The following is a 9,192-nucleotide window of genomic DNA, read 5'->3' as shown; positions in this document are numbered from 1 at the left end:
GAAATGATAAATGACTCTATGCACGAGCAGAATATTATGAGCAACCATATGCAATTAAAATCATTTCTTATAACTCAATAGAACAATCAACGTGAACCAGCAAGGAGTATTACCAAAGATTAATGTTTTATCAAGATTATGAACCTTTAATACGATATGGAAACGTAAAATCTCAATGACTCTAAGAAGCACTACCATAGATATGAGAGATCATCATAGCCTTAGACATAGCCGATATATAGAGGAATAATTGTGGAAGCAAGAATATACGTCACCTAGACGCTCTAGAGGTAAGTATCAAACCTGTCCGTTATTCGCTTATTTTTAAAAGTCATGCCAAATAAAGAAAGAAGGGACAGCGTTACATACCGTATAATCGAGCCGCACGTCCAATATTTACTGCTCAAGCTATTAATCTATAACAAGCAACAATCGTGCCGCAATTAGATAAACATCGTGCTTTACTTTCTTGTAAGCTAGCTAATAATCAAACGAAAATTCGGCAGCACTTCCCCTATTTTCCTTACTTCCTCCCAATCCGACAACAACCCAAATTATCCACAGCAATACCAATAACACATATAACCCAACGAATCATATTAAACAGCTCCCTCCCCAAAACAGTTCCGTCTCGGCAACCATAGTAGCGAAGCAATGACACACCAAGCGATAATTCATTTTATAATTCGCAAACACATCTACCTTATTGTATTCATCTTTTGGATTATATACTCATAATCACATTTAACATATACATAATGCCAAAACAGAATTTTCCCGCAGTTTGCTTTAATCAAAACAGCCCAAGCACCAACACGACACCACTAATAATCTGATTATGGTTTCCGTTCATACTTAGCACATTCAATAACTAAAACAAACTTCCTAAGCTACTGGTCACACCCCCTTCTTAAAATTAATGGGTAATTAACAAAGGTATTCTAAAGAATTAACACACCAAACAAGGAAATTACTAACCAAATTATTTGCAGCTGCTGGCCAAGAGTTGCAGGGTTGGTTTCTCCATTTCCATGGCTGCCTAAGACAATTGGTGAAGAAGAAGATGATATGCAGCAATGCATTTCACCACTTTATTTAGCATGGAGTGGATTTCTCCACCTCATTTAATAGTATGAAGTGGAGGCAGCCCCCCTCTACACCTGTCCACTAAGGCCAGCTCATAATCTGATCTTTTTAATTTTTTGCCTTGAGTGGTGGGCCCACTGGATTAAATATTAATCAGCCACCAATTATGAGTGGTGGGGCCCACTGGATTAAATTAATCCTAACCAGCCACTAATTAATCCCTCACTTAAAGTTAATGGCACTTACATTAGCCAAATCATACTTAATATCACATTTGGAATTAACATCCTTGCCTAATATTTCTTTAATCACTTGGAACTTAAAATAAAATCTCATTCCCCGGACTTACGTCAACTAGATCACGATACGCACTACGTATAAAAAAAATACGAGGCATAACACATAGGTGATCACTAAACATTTCAACTTCAAATCATTACATTAGGCTACTATCATGCAAAACCATATAGAAATACACTATTCCAAAAGAGACTCATTTTATCCATAAAAACTTCTAACATGCTTGAACCATATCATAACACATAATTATCAAAAAAGCATGTCATTTCACATACTTTTCATGTATAACCACGAAGGACATCCTATCCACATAACCTATCATTTCTTATATTTCACATACATAGCCATAATTGACATCACATAATAAAAGCATGCAAAAATTCACCTTCACACGTACTCATCAAACCATAAAACCAAGATAAGCATCAAAACTCACCTTTTCTCCATCAAGCATATAGAGATACCATCTCACCCAATCAATCACATCTAAAAGACCACCGGACAAGACAACATAAGAGAGAGATCTTATAGATTTAAATTCTATAGAAAGACATGAGAATGTTGAAGAAGGGAAACTATATCATCCTAGATGTGTCGCGACTCACCACCGATGATCGAGACTCGACTGGACGTGGCAATATGAGACTTTGGAACCTAAAACCACTTTCATAAACCTCATGCTCTGATACCACGTTTGTCACCTCAGGGGAGTAGCGCCTGGAAGTAACATGGCGTATTTGTCCTTTCAAAGGACAAATACGCCATAGTTATCATTCATCGCATTGTCATAGGTAAATTTAGGAAAAAAATTAAAACTTTCTTAGCACATCATATGCTCTACATTACTTCATATATATATATATATATATATATATATATATCATATACATAGTTAAAGACTCTAGTCTCTTTTTTCCATCCTAGACTCAACATCAAGAGTACTTTAGGTACATAATCCTTATATTATAATATAGTACAATAATAAAAGACTTGCCAGTAACCTAAACATAGGACATCCTTGGACTTAAGAATTCCTTTTTTTGAGCTTTGAAATCACATATAAACCTCCTCAATAATAGATACATCCTTTAAGCTTCCATAACCTACACTTTGTGTAAAAAGTAGAGAAGAATTAAATTAGTACAAGAATTCACTAAGTATAGCAACTATGCAAAAACATACATTTAAAAGGGAAATTTTTCTTGAAATCGTACTTCATGCCTTTTTATGAAAATTTCATAAAACCTTTATACAATAGCATTTATATCATTCACATACTTCATATAGACATATTCAAAGTCCAAACAACATATAAAATCACACATAGAATTTAAGCTACATTTGGGAGCATTTTACTGTAAGTATTTTCCTCTTTAAGGTGAACTTCTTCTTTTAGCTTATTAACCTCCCAAGTAACACTATATTGATACTTGGTGCAGTGCATCACTTTAAGTTCACAAGGAAAACCATACATACTATCATACCCCAACCCTAGATGAGGCGGTCAAGTACCCTATGGATACATGCTTTACAAGTAACCTATGATGAGAAAGTAAACTATAATGCAAATTACTGATGAAAAGTTGTATATACAACACATGATAACTAACTGAACCAAACATGTGAGAAGTGAAACTATGATAGAGAGTCGATAGTCTGATTCCACCTAGTGGCGAATTAAACCAACAGAGAAAGCAAGCCTAGTTTTTGAAAACTACCTACTCTGCCTTTTATTAGATTTCATCGTACTGCTTGTCGTTGTTATTCCCTGATAACGAGTTTATCTACACTATGCAATCATACTTTATTCCCCTTTAAAGTTGGAAAAAAAAGTAAGACCCGCGTGAAGCTTTAGTTTCATTACCGGCCAGAGCTCCTAGCCCTTTAGATTTTGTTTTATATCAGCTAAACTTTCACCTCTATCAATTCATTCTTTGCCACATATCTCTTTCTTTTTCTTTGTTGCCATTAGAAAGGAAAGCTCGTCCATCAAGTCTGTAGAATGCATATGATAGCTTTACAATGTCTACAAGCCTCTATTGGAATACATGCTTAGAAAATATGCATAGTAAAGACTCGGCAAAGCCCTGAATCAACATGAAGCTCACCAACAACAACTGAGTATATCATGTGCTTATATTGGGCAGATCTACTTTTGAATACTTGTACCTGCAAAATGAAATGCAGCGCCCCAATAAGGGACATCAGTACGAAAGAATGTACTGAATACGTAAGGCATAATACAACCATATGTGACATGAGAGCTCAAGTGAAACCAAATACCAGTAGATAAGGATTAGAGACCACCTTTGCTTATACTTGTGGAATTGTGTATGTTATATTCTTTTCTTTACTTTTTTCAATGAGATATAATTTTTGTAAGCCATATGATAGAAATAACCAGATGATCATTTGTAGGAGAGGATGACCCATGCTAGGCATTCTAACCTCTGGGATGTTGTCCTCATAATTCCATAAATTGGGATCGGCTCATGCTAGGCTTTCGCACCTGAGCTTCCACCTTCATATACCAATCGGGATTGGACCATGCTATTCTTTCACCCTTGAGCTGCCACCCATCTATACCAATTGGGATCGACCCATGCTAGGCTTTGCACCTGGGCTGCCACCCATAATTATACAAATTTCTTCACTTAGAATTTTTCTTAATCTTTGAGATTGTTGCTTTGATGTTCATAACTCTTTTGAGACTATGTACTTTGGATAATCATAACTCTTTTGAGATTGTTCTTTTGTTGATAGTAACTCCTTTGGGATTGATGTTTCAGTGGTCATAATCATTGTTGAGATTTGGAACTATGAACCAGTAGTAGAAGACATATGAATATGGAAAAACGATAATGATAATGATGTGGAAGCAAATGTGACAGCAGCATAATACTTCTTCTATGACTAAGTACGCATTTTTGACATCTCAATTGAAGCTCATACGAAGGGAAGACATATAACTTTCAGCTAAGAGATTTGAAATCTATATGATAGCCAAATACTCACAAACTAATATCAAAGACAAGGTATACATGAATGTGGAACCAAGGAAGAATGTGGACAAATTCAACTTAAGTACCGACACATATTCCAAGAAAGTACATACATATAAATGTACAATAGAGAAAGTTGACATCTTGTGAGGCAACATAATAGTCTAACACAATGGGAGTAATAACCAATAAAGGGAAAATATGAACATGTGAAAAGATGACATATATGACGGAATAGACTATTGAAGCAAGTTCGCAAGATATGGACAGATCGTGTATCTATCCTATAAACATATGCACCACGTGTAATCAAGCATCACTTTGACTTATATAAGAGAAATATGTGCCAAGGGTACTTTGACAGTGAAACAAGTGTAAACCTTGCATGCTTACACTTAATAGAGCAAAACGCACATTTATAAACAAACTCATAGTTAAGTGCTCACTTTAATTTTGTAGGGTGTACGGACTGCATTTATGGATCAATTACTACCAAGAGCACTTAGAAAACTTACAAGTGTTGGATTCATACCAAGGAAATAGGAAATCGAATAGCCTTACATACCTTGATGCACAACGATGGATATCACAATGAGTTAACCATCTTCCTTTAAGATTATTTATCTACAATGGAGTAAATGATAAAAACTAATATTAGTTTCTAAACAAGTTTGGATCACTTGATCAGACCAAAACTGTAATTCACAGAATATCTAAAATTGATCCCATCGAGAGTTCTTCTATCCATTTTCCCCTAATCATGTATAGAAAATAGTTTTAAAGGAATGGCAGGAAGTAAGATCATGTAACACTCAATTAAGTGGTGTATCAGTACAATTTCAATGCTCTATCCTCTAACCAGTTTTCATAACTTCTCTACATATCTGGCCAGACCCTCTTATTTTTATAATACACAAAACAGTCCCTAAGACTCACAATATGGAAATTGCAAGATGAACATATGAATTCTGATCAACACCCTGTGAATTCCAACTAACATTTAAATTCTCAAAACAAGCTCACAATCAAAATTTAAGGGGACTCCACTCCATGTATGTCCAAACAAGCACCTCCTTCTTGAATATTCACCAAGCTCACACCATACAGAGACAACACTTAACAGTTGATTAACACATACAAACTTTTACAAATAATGTAAGAACAAGAGAGGGATGAAAATTTCCACAGCTTACCTTGCTAGAAAGAAACCTCAATTGCCAAGACTTGGATTCTTTAAGGTTTAGGTTGTCCGTTATAACTTATGTCGATGTTAAATTAGATTATTCACTTGAAATCCTTAAGATGTGAGATGTTCTACCATATTTTACTTTAAAAACACCTCTTTCCTTCAGAATCTAATGATGAAGCTGTAGAAGAGAACTCTTGGAGGTTCCATGGCTTTCCTTGGGAGTAATTTATGGAGAATATGAAAGAGATATGATAACTTTGATGCTTTAGAGGCACTTTTGGACGTTTTCCCTTTAATAAATTTGGAAATAATATGGTCCTTTACTTTTAAGACAGAATGTGCATCACCTTCTTAGTTTCTGCCAAATGTTTTTAAGTAGCTGCATGAGCTACTTGCTCTTTTTATTTAAATTCAGTCCACTTATTCTAAGTAGGTGCATCACCTACTTGCTCCTTTGTAATTCAGTCCACCAATACTAAGTAGGTGCATCACCTACTTGCTCCTTTTAAAAAGTCATCTAACGCTAAGTAGATGCTGCAACAACCCTAAAAATGGTTTACATAAGAAATGCTTAATGTGTCAAGAATGCCTATGATTAGAACAGGTTCACACATATTGATGCACGTAGAACCAGACATCAAAACCCTTGCTACAGCCAAGCCAACTAACTTGGAAAGTTAGTTGAGCTTTGAAAGGTTTTGTACAACCATGTAGGGCTCTCGAATATGAAGATTTACTTGAATGAGTCTTTACCGAACTTAAAAAGGGAAAATCTTAGGTTTGGAGGGTCTAGGGGTAAAATGGTCTTTTTCCAAGATAAGGGTAGTATCGTAATTACCATAAATATACAGTTAATTATTTAATTAATAAGGTGGAGGGGTATTTTGGGGAGAGAAATTGGGCTCTTTAAGTGAAGTCTTGCTCCACCTGGGTTCGAACCTAGGTGGAAGCAATGATTTAAGTGATTTTTTATCTTAAGATATTGAATTAATGTAATTAATTAATAATTATTATTCATTATCTGATTTAAAATAAAATAAAAATCAGCTTTTTATTAAATCAACAAAACCTTATTGACTAAGTCCTAAAACTAGACTCCTAAGCCTCCTACAACTCCCACTCTCTCGTGTTTATCTCTCCACTCTCACGCTCAATCTCTCTTATTCTTTATCACGTTTTTTCTCTGCCAAAATAAGATACAAAACCATAAAAACAAACCATGTTCGAGTGGAGTTTATATTGAGGAGGCCTAGACGTGTTCTTAGGTGAAGTTTTCTGGGACGCAAGTCAAGAGTTTAACGTGAAAAAGGTATGGGTTCTCGTCTCTCTTGGTCCTTTTCTCAAGAGACCCCTTAAGGTTCAAAATATTCATTCCAAAAACTATGATTGTTCCCCGTTGCATGTACCTATCACTAGCTCCCGTTGAATCATAGGTTGGTTATGTTTGCTGGTAGAAAACTAGGGATGAAACGTGTTTTCGTGATGATTATGTGTTTATATGTACGTTTGGAATTATGTGACTTATGTTGATGTCTCCGAAGATGTAAATACGTGCGTATGTGTGTGTTTCTGTGGCTATTGTTCGTGGTTTAGGACTTGAAATGGTATGATAGTTCTTTATATTTCATGTACACATGTTGATGTAAATGTGATATTCATATGAGTAGAAATGTGGCCGATTTGAGGGATAATCTCTTGTCTAAATGAATCCATGAAAACCCACCTACAGCGGTCTAAATGCTCTACGAAATTCCCCTAAGAACTAAGGGTAACTTGATGAAAGGATGCTGAAAAATTAAAAGAAAATTTCCAGCTTCTAGTGATGAATTTCGGTCAGCAAAGAGAATTCAAAATGTTGAAAAATGAATTAAAACAAGTGAGTTCATGGAGGATTGAACTCGTGACCTCACCATGTTAAAAACCATGAAAATAAGGAAGTAAAAATAAATGTGGTGAAGGTGATTCGAACCATGGTATTGGCTGGAAAATGTAACTTAAAAGAAAAAATTAAGAAATGAGAGGAGTGGAATTCAAACCCACCACCTCTCAATCAGATTTAAGGAAGTGTAAAAGAAAAAAAATGTGAGGTGTGGGAATCAAACCCACGACCTCTGGGCAGTGAAGGAGAGTAAACAAAATGAAAGAAAGGAAATGTGAGGCGTGGGAATCGAACCCACGACCTCTAGGCATTAAAGGAGAGTCAAAAGAAATGAAAAAAAGACATATGAGGTGTGCGAATCGAACCCACGACCTCCTAGGCAGATTTAAGGATAAAAATTAAACGAAATTAAAGAGGGGATGTGGGGGTTCGAACCCACAACCCCTCGGCCAAAAGAGAGAAATTTGAAGGCAATAAAAATAAAAAGTAAATGAGGTTGTGGGGGTTCGATCCCACATCCTCTTAGTTCAATGAAGGCATTGGGGCTCGAACATGGGTCCCCAAGACATATGGATCAAACCAAAATGAATAAAAAAATGTAACTATTGTTCAAGAGATTTGAAAACTGGGTTCCTTGCCATTATTGTTCAAGAATAATGCTGCCTACTTAGATTGAAATCCAGATCTTGGCATATATACAAGATGCATAAGTCTTGTACCACATAATCTCAGGAAGATGCGAGTTCACTTAAATGAACTATGAATTAAGTCTCATGGCTTGTATATATAAACCTACAAGTCTAGCATTCGTTTAAAAGTAAGTGAACCTAAGATGTATGTAATGAAATGGTGAAACCCTAGAAGGGTTAAGTACGAGTGTAAAATGCACTAGACGTCCAATTGCATTGACATATGATGAAATGAACAATGGAATGATGAAATCCTAGAAGGGTTAAGTAAGAGTGTAAAACACACTAAATGGCCAAGTGCATTGGCATATGATGAAATGAAAATTAACATAAAAAGGGGTGAGTAACTATGAATAGCAAATGTGCTAATGATAATGAATATGGTGACACCATGATATGAAGCTAATGTAAAAGAGGAGAGAAATCTCAAGTGAGCCTAAGTAAATGTTACCAAAACGTACTCACCTATGAGAGTATAAAGTTAATGAAGAGACCAGTCTCTATGAACACTCTAATGAAAGTACTGAGATTAACATATTGAATACTAATGATGAGATGAGAAATCATCTATTGAGCTATGATGTCCTCATACTAGAATCCACCTTCCATGACGTATGAGTAGAATGTAATGGAACTTTATACTGAGCACCGATAGACTAGCTATGAGTGGTGATGCCTTCTTCCGGTATGGGCGGAGGTTCATGTAACTCTCATGAGATGAGACTGTCCGACATGCCGGGTATGGGTATCCTTATATCTCTTAGTCTTCAAACCTATACTGCCAATATAGGGATTTGGCGGGGTTCAATTCCCATAAACGCTAGCATGTTTTGGGTCACTTTGGACAGTGATTCTACCTCTTTTCAACGTGGGGTTTCATGACAATGGATTTCATGATGCTCACATGATCTATGTCGATTAAAGTTAAAGTTCCAAATGAATGAATGAAGCCAGCCTCAAATGATGCAAATAATGAAACGAATGATACCAAAGGTATTAGGATAGGATAAACAAGAGGCGAGTTAGATTCAAGTAATCACATTAGGT

At 35.7% G+C, this 9,192-nt stretch overlaps 1 long non-coding RNA gene across 1 annotated transcript; it reads right to left on the bottom strand.

Annotated features, from left to right (window-relative positions):
- Positions 1–2,291: 2,291 nt before the first annotated feature.
- LOC112940378 (uncharacterized) lies at positions 2,292–4,177 on the bottom strand. The gene is made up of 3 exons (XR_003244450.2): positions 3,835–4,177; positions 3,495–3,555; positions 2,292–2,489 (listed from the first exon to the last, which is right to left on the bottom strand). It is a non-coding gene; the product is annotated as an uncharacterized lncRNA (long non-coding RNA).
- Positions 4,178–9,192: the final 5,015 nt, after the last annotated feature.

Source organism: Solanum lycopersicum, chromosome 11, assembly GCF_036512215.1.
Source record: "Solanum lycopersicum chromosome 11, SLM_r2.1".
NCBI classification, from domain to species: Eukaryota; Viridiplantae; Streptophyta; class Magnoliopsida; order Solanales; family Solanaceae; genus Solanum; species Solanum lycopersicum.
Note: the sequence above shows the minus strand (reverse complement) of the source record. Positions and strands in the feature narration are given on the sequence as shown.